Here is a 10,839-nt window from a genome sequence, read left to right as displayed (position 1 = left end):
CAAGGTTTGTAAACCTTCACTAAGGGCTTTCATAAGTCTCCTCTTAAAACTTAGCAAAACTAATTAAAATTGGTGTTTATATGGGGTCTCTAATCTTCAGAGTAGTGTTAGTTGTAGCTCTCATCGGTTAGGGGAAATAGGTAAATTCATCTCAGTTTTAAGAGTGGGACACAGACTTCAAGGTCACAAACAGCTGCTTGGAATCAGATGTGCTAGATGTGGGGTGAGTTGGATGTGTTGCTGCTCACTAGCTTGGATTTCCCTTTAGTGAGAGAAGAACGAGGATACTTGATTCATTTGTGAAATAGCTCGTGCTCTGGTGATGAGCAGCATAAGGGAAGAACTGGTCTGCATTATTTGGGAATTCCTGACGCCCTCCACTGAGCAGCAGAGCTGAGGTAGGTATGTGTCCACTCTCAGTATTTGTAATTCAGTGTTTTTACCTAAGTGGTAACTGACACGGTATGTACAACACACAGGCGTGTAGGGTGCTGAGTGCCCTCTGTTTCCTAACCCAGCCGTTCGTCGAGCCATAGTTTGGGTTTTCCCTGTGTAAAGTGTTGTTTTCTCTTTGCAAGCTGTGTTGTGGAGACTGGGGGTTTTCGCCTGCTCACACCTGTCATGTTCCTTTTTGCATCCAATCTGATAAGGCTGATAACCTGGGCGCAGTGTGCGAGGAGAATTTCCTGGCATGAGCCAAAGAATTGCTGAGATTGTTATCGTTCTGTACTACAGAAGCACCGTTTGTCTTCAGTTTCATTTTGTGCCAAGAAGAGAAAAGCCAGACTTTTTCCTCAAGCGGTTCATACTGTTGGGTGTGCGGATGGCTGATACTTAAGCTAAATACTTCCTGCCCGAGCAATGTATGTAAGGGTGTTCTCCTTCCCTCCTCCCCAGTCTGGTGCACGAGTTGTGTACTCTTGGTTGGAGGACACTTTCACCCTTGTTCTTCTTAACTGTCCAGTTGAGCCAGAGCTATCAACTTTTTGTTTGTAACTGAGAATTTGCTTTCTTGTCTCTGTGGGCATGACTTTGCATAAAGGCTGTGGCTTCAAGCTGTTCCAGATGTGCCAGAGCCACTGATGACCGTCAGATGAGTACTGCCAGCGTTTATGGTGTTCAGGAAAAAAATGGTGGGAAGCATTCTGTGAGCAGAATTTTATTTTAAAGCCAAGAGTTTGCAAGAAGCATCAACAGCTTTCAGATGTTTTTTTCTGATAGACGTTAGCTCCATCTTGATTCCATGCTGCAAGGACTCTTAATCCTTATGCTGGGTCACCTCAACTAGATTTTTTTTTTTACATGGGAGGGGAAAGGAAAAGCAGGGGGAAAGGTACTTGTAAATAATTGCAGCACAAACTTCAAAAGAACTATTTCCAAGACTGGTATCTGTATTGCTTCAAGACCTCCTGAATTTCTCAGGTGCCTGGTACCTCTCACAGGAATTTCAGACTGGCACCAGCTCCAGAGATACAGTTGCCCAGAAAAGTTGAGTAGTGCCCTGAAACACTACTTGGCTGCGGCTCTTGGTAGATGCCTCGGAAGTCACTTTCCAGCCGGTCATTGCATACTGCGCTATGTACTTCGTAGACATCCATGCCCTCCAGAGCTTGCCCTAGGTCCTGGCTTCTGGCAGTTCAGACATTTTAATGAAGGTCCCATTTCTAATCCTTGTGCTTCTCTCGGGATGAATGCCACCTCATGAAACAGCTTAAGATGGTTTGAGGCTCTGAATGTGGCTCAGCCTCCCATTGCTTCCTGGGGAGACCTATGGTAAGTGGAAAGAGAGAGCCCCTCGATCCCCACCTCGGACCAGGCGGGGAATGGATCTAGTGAGCTGCCCTGCTTTCCAACCCCTGGGTTACTACCCTCCAGAAGTCTCAGGCTCACAGGAGAAAATCTGGCTCGGTTCCCGCCTGAGTGAGCCTGTGGACCAGATCCCTGTGTCCTAATGGGGCCAGTTCTGACGTCCCCCCTGTCATGTGCAAGATGGATTCTGCCCAGCTGCCTTGGTTAAGAGTAATTGAAAAGGGCTTTCCTCAGGCTGCCTTTCCTAGAGTACGGAGACAACGTCTCTGCAGCCGTATTGTGAGCGGTTTGCGTTCCCAGCAGCATGGGGAGAATTTCTGCACTGTTATTGTCCCCTTTGGGTCATTTCAAAGGGGTGCTCTTGCTGTTCTCAAGACAATGTCTTATCATGTGCTTTGTAACTTGAGTCGGTAATAGCTTATTCTTTCTTTGTTTTGCTACAGCAAGTTTTGTCAAAAATATCTAAGCAATTTACTGATCAGTAACACTGATCAAGCAGGTGCTGATCAATGCAACGCTTCAGACCTGCTCACACGTGTTTAAATCGGCATCTCGGCATCTCCGCTCGAAGCTCCATTCATTGCCCTCGGTCCGTGAGTCGTACGGTCCTCAGTGTTAAATTGTGGCTGTGCTTTCCTGTTGGGAGATACCCTAATTAACAGTAGGAATGAATGCCAAAGCCAAGTAATTAGATTCTCTGCTTGAAGTTTAGTCATCCCTCTTCCCCCGGGACACGTTCCTCCCCTTTCGTTCTGGCATGCTGTTTGCTGTCTGAGCTGCTCAGTTAAAAGTTTGTCTGAGCAGCAAAGGCAGCTGTAGACACTGTTTTTCTCCTTCATCCTGCAACAATTGGAAACATTAAGGACTTCCTTTCATTCTCTTGTAATTTTCCTCTCCCTACGTTATTTTAAAATATTTTTCCATAGGGAACATTTAAACTGGTTAGACATCCATGAAGATCAGATGGCTGAGCCTGTGGCAGCCATTCTGATGGTTGTCAAACTGATGAAAATGGTGAGTGGTACATGTCCTTACAGCTGCCCCCCCCCCCCCATCCCCCCCCCCTTCATTGCCGTCTTGACAAAATTACCTTTCGCACTTGCTTAACTTTCCAGTGAGGTGAGTTTCATTGTGGTAATTACTCTCTTTTTTTCCAAAACTGCAGATGTGCGTATCAGAATTGTCCCAGTTTAGCTTGGATATGGAGGAACTTTTGGTTTTCTATTTGAACATGATAGAACTGGTTGGGAGGACCTTCCACAACAGAATTCCAGTGCTCAGCTATTTTATCTAACGGTTGTGGTACCAAAGAGCTGGTAATGACGCCACCTATAACGAAAGTAAGAGGATGGAAATATTAAATATGGTGTTGTGGTTTAACCCCAGCCAGCAACTAAGTACCACACAGCTGCTCGCTCGCTCTCGCCGCCCACCCCCAGTGGGATGGGGAGGAGAATCAGGAAAAAGATAAAACTTGTGGGCTGGGATAAGAACAATTTAATAATTGAAATAATATTAACAATTGTAATGAAAAGAGGGGAGAGAGAGAGAGAGGAATAAAACCCAAAAGGGAAAAAGAAACGTGATGTACAATACAACTGCTCACCACCTGCTGGCCGATGCCCAGCCAGTCCCTGGCTCTGGCCAGCCCCCCCAGTTTATGTATACTGAGCATGACGTTCCCTTTGGCCAGTTGGGGTCAGCTGTCCTGGCTGTGTCCCCTCCCTAGTTCTTGTGCCCCTCCAGCCTCCTTGCTGGCAGGGACTGAGAAGCTGAAAAGTCCTTGACTTAGTATAAACGCTACCTAGCAACAACTAAAACATCAGTGTGGTAACAACATCGTTCTCATACTATATCCAAAACGCAGCATTGTACCAACTGAGAAGAAAATTAACTCTCTCCCAGCCAAAACCAGGACACATGGTTAAAATACCACCCACCAAAGCTTGGACAACTCAGATGGACTGGGTGAGGAAAGCAGCTACCTGGAACAGTGGTTGCATCTTCACTGAGGAGTGTGCTGATGTGGGGCTTTCAGGTATGGTGTGGTTTCAGCAGGATGGTACCCTGCTCGCTGCTCTCCTGAGGACTGCAAAATACCTCACCTTGTAGTTTACACAGGTTCAGGGGGTAGCAGGGTTATCTACCAAGTGAATAGTCTGTGGAAATGGATGTTGCTCCTGGAAAAAATGACACTTCTGTGACTTGTTCTGAAAATACATTTAATCAGCGTTCCTTTAAAGAGAGGGGAAATATATACACTACATCTGCTCCAGACACAAGGTAAGCAAAGCACGTGCTGCTGGGCATTATGTAGTTGGTTGCAGGAGTACTCTGATATTTTTCAACCAGGATGTAGCAAATATGTGCCTTAACAGATAGGTTTATACTTCTTTTAATTGATTAATTTTCTGAAAAATTTCAAGTTTACTGAAGTCATACTTGAGAGGATGCTTTTCTGTGCCAAACCAATCTCTTTGCACGGATGAGGAAGAGTCTGGAAAACTTTAAGCAAATGCCTTCACTTAAAGCTTTTTGAACTAATCAATAAAGATGCAAAAGGAGTTTAAAATTTTCTTACAAAGGTTTCATGTACAAAATGACCTTCTAGAGCTGCATCTTCTACAGCTTACTTAATGTAATGTACTTGTGCATATATATGTGTATATATATATATATATGTATATACCTCCAGCTTCACCCCTCCCAGAAATTACTGTGCAGTTGTTGTTGGTCTGCAAACATGTCAGGCAAAAGTCAGACTGTGCTCAGCATGTGCGTGACGGGTCAATAGGTATTGGAACCTGGGGGGAAAATGACAGGACTGGGGTTTGTTCTGAGTCGTATAAGATTCTGGCGCTGCCAACCAGACCTGCGCCAGCATGTCACCTGCAGTTTTCTGAAGGGTAGCTTTTAGATCTAGAAAGATGGGGTTTGAAGCTGCAAGTTTTAATTATTTGTGTATTGTCTTGATTTAATTGGTTTATTCTACAGTGATTAAATGCTGCTGTTTGAGATGAGATATTAGTATGAGTTTACAACAGGGACTTAAGGGAAAGCTTGATGGGGGGCATTGACTTATTTTGGGAACTTGTGTAACTTCACTCAGAAAGGGTGGGCTGGGTTATGCAGTGCTGCCTGCCTGCGGGGCTGTGAGGTGTCCCTGGCTTACCTTCTGGGGTGCACCCACAGCCCCAGCTCCCCGGGCAGCCTGTCAAATTATTGCAGCTTTTGAGCTCTGTGTGCGTGTGCCGTTTGCACGGGAGCTGTGACGTGGGGAAGGTGGCCATGGGTGGGGTGTGCTCACCTCTGTCCTCACAATGTCCCACAGCAGGGACGTGCTGTCCCAGACCCTCCCTGTGAGGCCACAGTCCTTGGGGAACACAGCTGTGCTCTGTTCCCTGTTAGCGTTAGGTCACTCGCCCAAATAAGAGATTTCTTGTGCGTTTGCTGGAGGAAAGCTTGAGCCTCCACTGTTCCTTGCTTACCACATCTGGCTTGGCACCCAGTGCTCCTCGGTGGCCTCTTACGCTGCCTGTGTGCTCATCCTCTGTCCTAGTATCACGTTATGGGCTGACTCAGCTCGCTCTGTGTCCTCAGTAAACGGGCTGGGATTGCGCACTGACACTCCCTGCTGCTCCCAGGTGTTCCATGGCTGTTTACAGTCAAGCAGACTTTTGGCATGACACGCGTGGTGATCCTGTGGCATGCTTGTCAAAAGCAGTCATACGTGGCCACAGCAAAGACCTCATGCTCAACTCACCCTGTTACGGTGTTGTGACGGCCAAAGGTTCGGGCTGCTGTCTTCCAGCAAGTGAAACCAGCTGCCGGGGATGTTGTAGATAATTGTTCATTGTATAAATTTATCCCTCGGGACACAGCCCAAAGAGTTTTGATCATGATCCCAGCAATCACTCGTGCAACAGAAAGGCTCTTCGACCTGACAAAGATGATTAAAACAGGTCACGCAAACATGAAGCACAGTAATTCACCTACATGTGTCATCACTTGAGTGAGGTCCTATGTGTCTCTGTGCTTTGTGTGTATAATTATGGCTAAAAATATAGACATTTAAAAACTAACTTGGAAATCTTTTTTTTTTTTTTTGAAGCTGGCATGGAGACAAACAGCATAAGACACTGCCTTTTCTTTCATATCACGATTGTTGAAATTTAAAGAGAATAGACCTGCCTTTATGGTGATGAAGCTTGCTGGTGGTTGTGGTGGTGGTGTTTTGAGATTTTTTTAAATGCATCTATTTAATTGAGGTTTCATAGAATTTACTTTGCCTAAAAACTTTAAACAGATAGGAGAAATTTTCAGAACCCGTTTTTAAAATTATAAATTAATAGCTATGGCATTAGAGCTTTACACTGCAAACTGGGGCATAGCCCCATTCCTGTTCATAATGGGACTATGCAATTTAAGATGGAATCTCCTATTCTTAAATACCATTTATTACGTGAAACAGTAATTTCCCTTAATGGCAACACCTGAAAAGTTTAATCTGTGAAAAGACACATTAAAACTAGTGAGAGTACTGTAGTGTCTTGTATTGTAAAATGTAAAGAAAAACCCCAGTGTTTCTGTTATCAGAGTTAGAGATAGGTCTAGATATGTGTCATCTTTACATGGAGTTTTGTTTGTGACAATGAAGTCTACTGATCTAACCTGATTACTTCTGAGGACACAAAGCCCCCATAGTGTGTTTTTTCAGGTCTGAGGGTTTTTAAATTTTTTTTTAAGCATTCTGCAGCATTTGCAGATTTTAAAAGTCTCTCCTAAAGCCAGGGAGGCCTGAAAATACTGAATTAGTCACATAAAAATGATACTTGTCTCCAGGCTTGATATTTAAAGAGCAGGATCTGGCTGGTTAAACTAAAAGCTACTCTTAGACATGTGCTGGCTGATTTGAGGTGGAGGAGAAAATGCTCTGCTAAGTGTGGGGATAAGCAGAGATACAGTGCTGTTGTAGGGTTGCTGTTGTCCCTATTACGGTGGCTACACGAGCTGAATGCCGACAACAGCTTTTTTCTAAATTCAGAGATAACTCAAATGCCCACACGCTTGAGCTTCTTTGAGAAACCTTAACAGAAGCTGGGGAGTGCCGAGTGAGCGCAGGGTGTACGGCTCCAGCGAAGTCAGCCTGTTACCAGGGTGCTTGGAGCCTGAGGAAAGCCCCGCTGTGGGCACCTTGGGACAGCCTGTCTCAGAGCTTCAAGTTTTCTTTGCCTGTTGGGTATGTGATTCCAGCAAGGCAAAATCACATTCTGAACAGATCTGATGGGAGAAGGCCCAGCGCTGTGGCTGTTGTACCTAGCTCGGGTGTTGAGCTAGTAGAAGCAGTAGTAAGCCCTCCAAAAGATGTCATTTTGCCGTCAGAGGAAGCTGGAGAGCAACACACACGCACAGCTGTTATTTCAGGCTATTCCTCCCTGCCCCACCTCAGCTTAACTGACTGTTTAAAACTGCTAAATCCCAAAGTGTTGGGGCAGTTACCAACTGGACAAGGGGCACTGTGGCTTAGCTGGCCCAAGGACATCGGATGTAATCACTCCTTGCTCTTAATTGTCTCCCTTGATGTCTCCTCTGGACTGACAGTTCTCTCTGATCCATGGAGTGGTCACAAGACAGCTGTCTCCTCCGGTGTGCTTGCTGGAAAGCCTCTGGGTGCTCATCCTGCCATAAGATTTCATGCCATCCTCATCCAAGGAGTTCCTCAGGTGCATGTCGGGAACGAGCCCAGCACAAGGCTGTGTGCTTCACTTTGCTTCTCTCTGTCTTGGGAGTCTGAAGCCACAGTTTCTGTCAAATGTTCTCTCTGCTTGGTTATCAGAGTTTACTTCAGTGGTTATTTTCCTCAGATTTTTTGCTGTTCCCAAGTTTTACAGATTTATTTTGCTCTTTAGAAAGTTATAATTCCATCCGTGAGTTTTGTTCTCTCTGTAAATTAGGAAGGAGGGGACAGATGACACCAGGGTTTGCTACATGGTACTTTAGCATAAGTACGACAACATCATTGGTCCAAAGCCTGCCCTGACAGCCAGGGACTGAGAGCTGCATCTGTAACACACATGTTTCATGGCTGATGGATCTTCTTGTACTGACCAGACTTCTAATATCAGAAACTAAATTTGTCAGAAAACATCATTTCCCTTTCAGCTGAACACATACAGCTGTTGCAAACACTGCTGCATGCCGGTACCAAAAAATACCACATTTTTCTTCTACAGTTTGAACGGGAAATAATTGTGGTTTCTCAGATCCCACTTTGAAGCGGCGGTTTTTTATAGCTGGCTGACTTAATAACTGTAATTGTGTGTGCAGTCCTGCTCCAGCTGTGCACTGGGCACCATGAGTCACTGTCCAAAAACATTGCTTAGGTTCAAATCCCTCTTAAAAGAGGTGGTTCTGAAATACTCCTGAATATTCTCTGCTCTGTTGTTCAGAAGTCCCCTTCTGGTCAGGCAGCTGTTGTGACCACTTTAGATGGTTCTCCTGGAGTTTGCATAGGCATATCCTACATTGCGTGCTGCCAAGCCGGAGCCAGGGACGCAGAGGAGCGGGCTGTCCCTGAGGAGCAGCTGCTTGCCGGTGAAGGGCACACGCGGTGATCTCACCCCAGAGTACAGAGGGCAAACGTGCTTGTGACACACAGGCCACTGCGTGAGTCACCAGTGTCACCCCGGACCCTCTCCTGAGGGCTGGGGAGCTTTCCCCGCTCTGCGGCTCACCTGCTTCGTGCAGCCCTGTGAGCAGCTTCTGCCTCTTCGTTCTGCTCTCCTGTCTGTCACTCCAGCATTTTTCCTGGTAGGTTAACTTGCTATAAACACCAACCAAGAGATCCAGGGATTTTTGCACTTTGTCAGAAGAAGCTACAGTTTAAATACCCTTGTATTATGCTGCTATAAATCACACCAGGCTTTCTAAATTCCATTCCCATCAGCAAAACTCAAATCAGTTCATTAAACAGCTCAGTGTTGCCTGGTGTGGCTGTAAAAGTAAAGAAATGGAGGCAGAAAAGTGGAGTTTGCTTTGTGTTGCCCAGTGGCCAGTAAGAAAGCCGGAGAAAAGGAGTTTATCTACTTCCACCTGTCTTCCCAGCAGCTATTACCATGCTGTAAATAAAGTTTAAATACTTAAATATTTTAAAAGTTCCTTTAAAAAAATTATAATAGATGCCTTCTTATTTCATACATTTCCTGCCCACATAGCTTATTTACATATTACATGTAGTTGGAAGGTATTATTAGAGATCCCTGCTCAGGCACCTGAGTCATAGCACCTTTAACTTGCCACCATAAATAGGCAGGCTTGACTGAGACTGCTTGTGACGTGGGGCCTCAGCCTGTGCATCGAAGGCTTTCTGACAGCTGGGGCAGGCTTCAAAAGCAGGCTTCTTTCCTACAGCAAAATCCCGATTGCCTGGATTCCCAGCGGATGTTTGCACAGGCTTGGGACCTGACCCTGACCCTCGTTCTGCTGCTGGCCTCATCGGGTGGGATGATGATCACCTTCAAACCGAAACACCCATAAGACATCCTCTAAGTGAAGCATGGTGAGACACAGGGGACCTGTCACTGCAGTGCCAGCGCAGCTGTCCAGGCTGCCTGCCTGCCCATGGCAGCAATGCTGGAGCCCAGCTGCTGGTGCTCGGGGAGATGCCCCATTGCAAAGTACTCGGTCTGTGCAAACCAGCTGGCTGAAGGCAAAGCCAGGCACTTCAGTCTGATTTTTCTTATGTGCTGAGGCATGTAGGAGGTGGGGAAAGAGCTGTCTGACGGTATCTCGAGCAGTCAGGTCTGAAAACGGACTCCATAATGCTACTCCTGTCTGTACTGATACCTGTTTGAATTTACAAATACAGGACTTTATCCAAGAAAGGTCAATCACCCTCGCCTAGGCTGGGGACATGGCCCAGGTGCTATGTGAGTTATCTGATGCTTTGGGAGCTCCTTGACTGCACGTGTGAATTGTACCTACTCAACAGGACCTGTTTTCCTGCAGGATTGGATTTACACAAATCCATAGTGCAGTCCTGAACAATATGTGCAGTAAGACTTCCCAAAAGTGCTATAATCTCCTCAGTGGAGATGCAGCACATGCACTATAGTGTATGTGTGCCTTGGATCCCCAGTTTTCTGGTGATCCTGAGTGGATTTATTGCACGGTGGTTCCAACCACTGCCGGACACACAGAAGTCCTGGGAAAACATGGACAATAGTTGTCCATCTGGACAGAAGCTCTGAGGGGGAAAGATATGTTTGGTGGTTGTTGGTTTTTTTTCTCCCTAGGGGACACTGAGTATATTTGGCCCATAAACATACTCCTGGATCTGCTTTGGTTAAGAAGTCAGTCCCATACGTTTTCCTGGGTGCTGGGAAATTTTATTACTAATCAGAAACGTTTGCTGTGGATTCTCAGGAGGTCAGCAGCAGTCCTGGAAGGGTGCTGAGCTTGAGCTCTCCCTTCTGACAGAGGGAGATGTGGTTTCCCAATGAGAACTGCGGAGCGGGATGTGGTTTCTCAAGAACAGCCCCATTCCTGGAGGAGGCTACAAGCAGAGGGAATCTTAATTGTACTTATCAAACATGGAATCACTTATCCACTTTTGCAGTGCTTAAAAGAGGAGAGCATGGTCCTTCTGTGCACTCTTTTGTGGAAGGATTGTAGTAGCTTAAATTGTGTTGCCCAGAAGGATTACGTAGGGGAAACCTTACACTCAGGAGTGGCCTGACCTCATGCCACTGTCTCCCACACTGCATATGGAAATCATAGGACTCCTGTGCCATTAGTATGATCTTTGCTGGTTTAATTTCATAATATCATTGAATTCTGTCTATCAAATACTGCTGCCAGCTTTTTAAAATATCTACCAAATCCTCTTCGCATTAAAACAGTCTTGCTAAAGACATCTGCTCCAAACAGAAAGATATTTTACTCTTCTTGGTTATGTGGTTTTCCTCCTCAGATTTCTGTGAAAAAAAGCATGTGTTTCACAAGGTGTATCAAAGTTGTCTCACGGGCAAA

This window comes from Falco naumanni, chromosome 12 (assembly GCF_017639655.2).
Source record: "Falco naumanni isolate bFalNau1 chromosome 12, bFalNau1.pat, whole genome shotgun sequence".
Lineage (NCBI taxonomy): Eukaryota > Metazoa > Chordata > Aves > Falconiformes > Falconidae > Falco > Falco naumanni.
The sequence above is the reverse complement of the archived record's forward strand: the minus strand, read 5'-3'. Positions refer to the sequence as shown.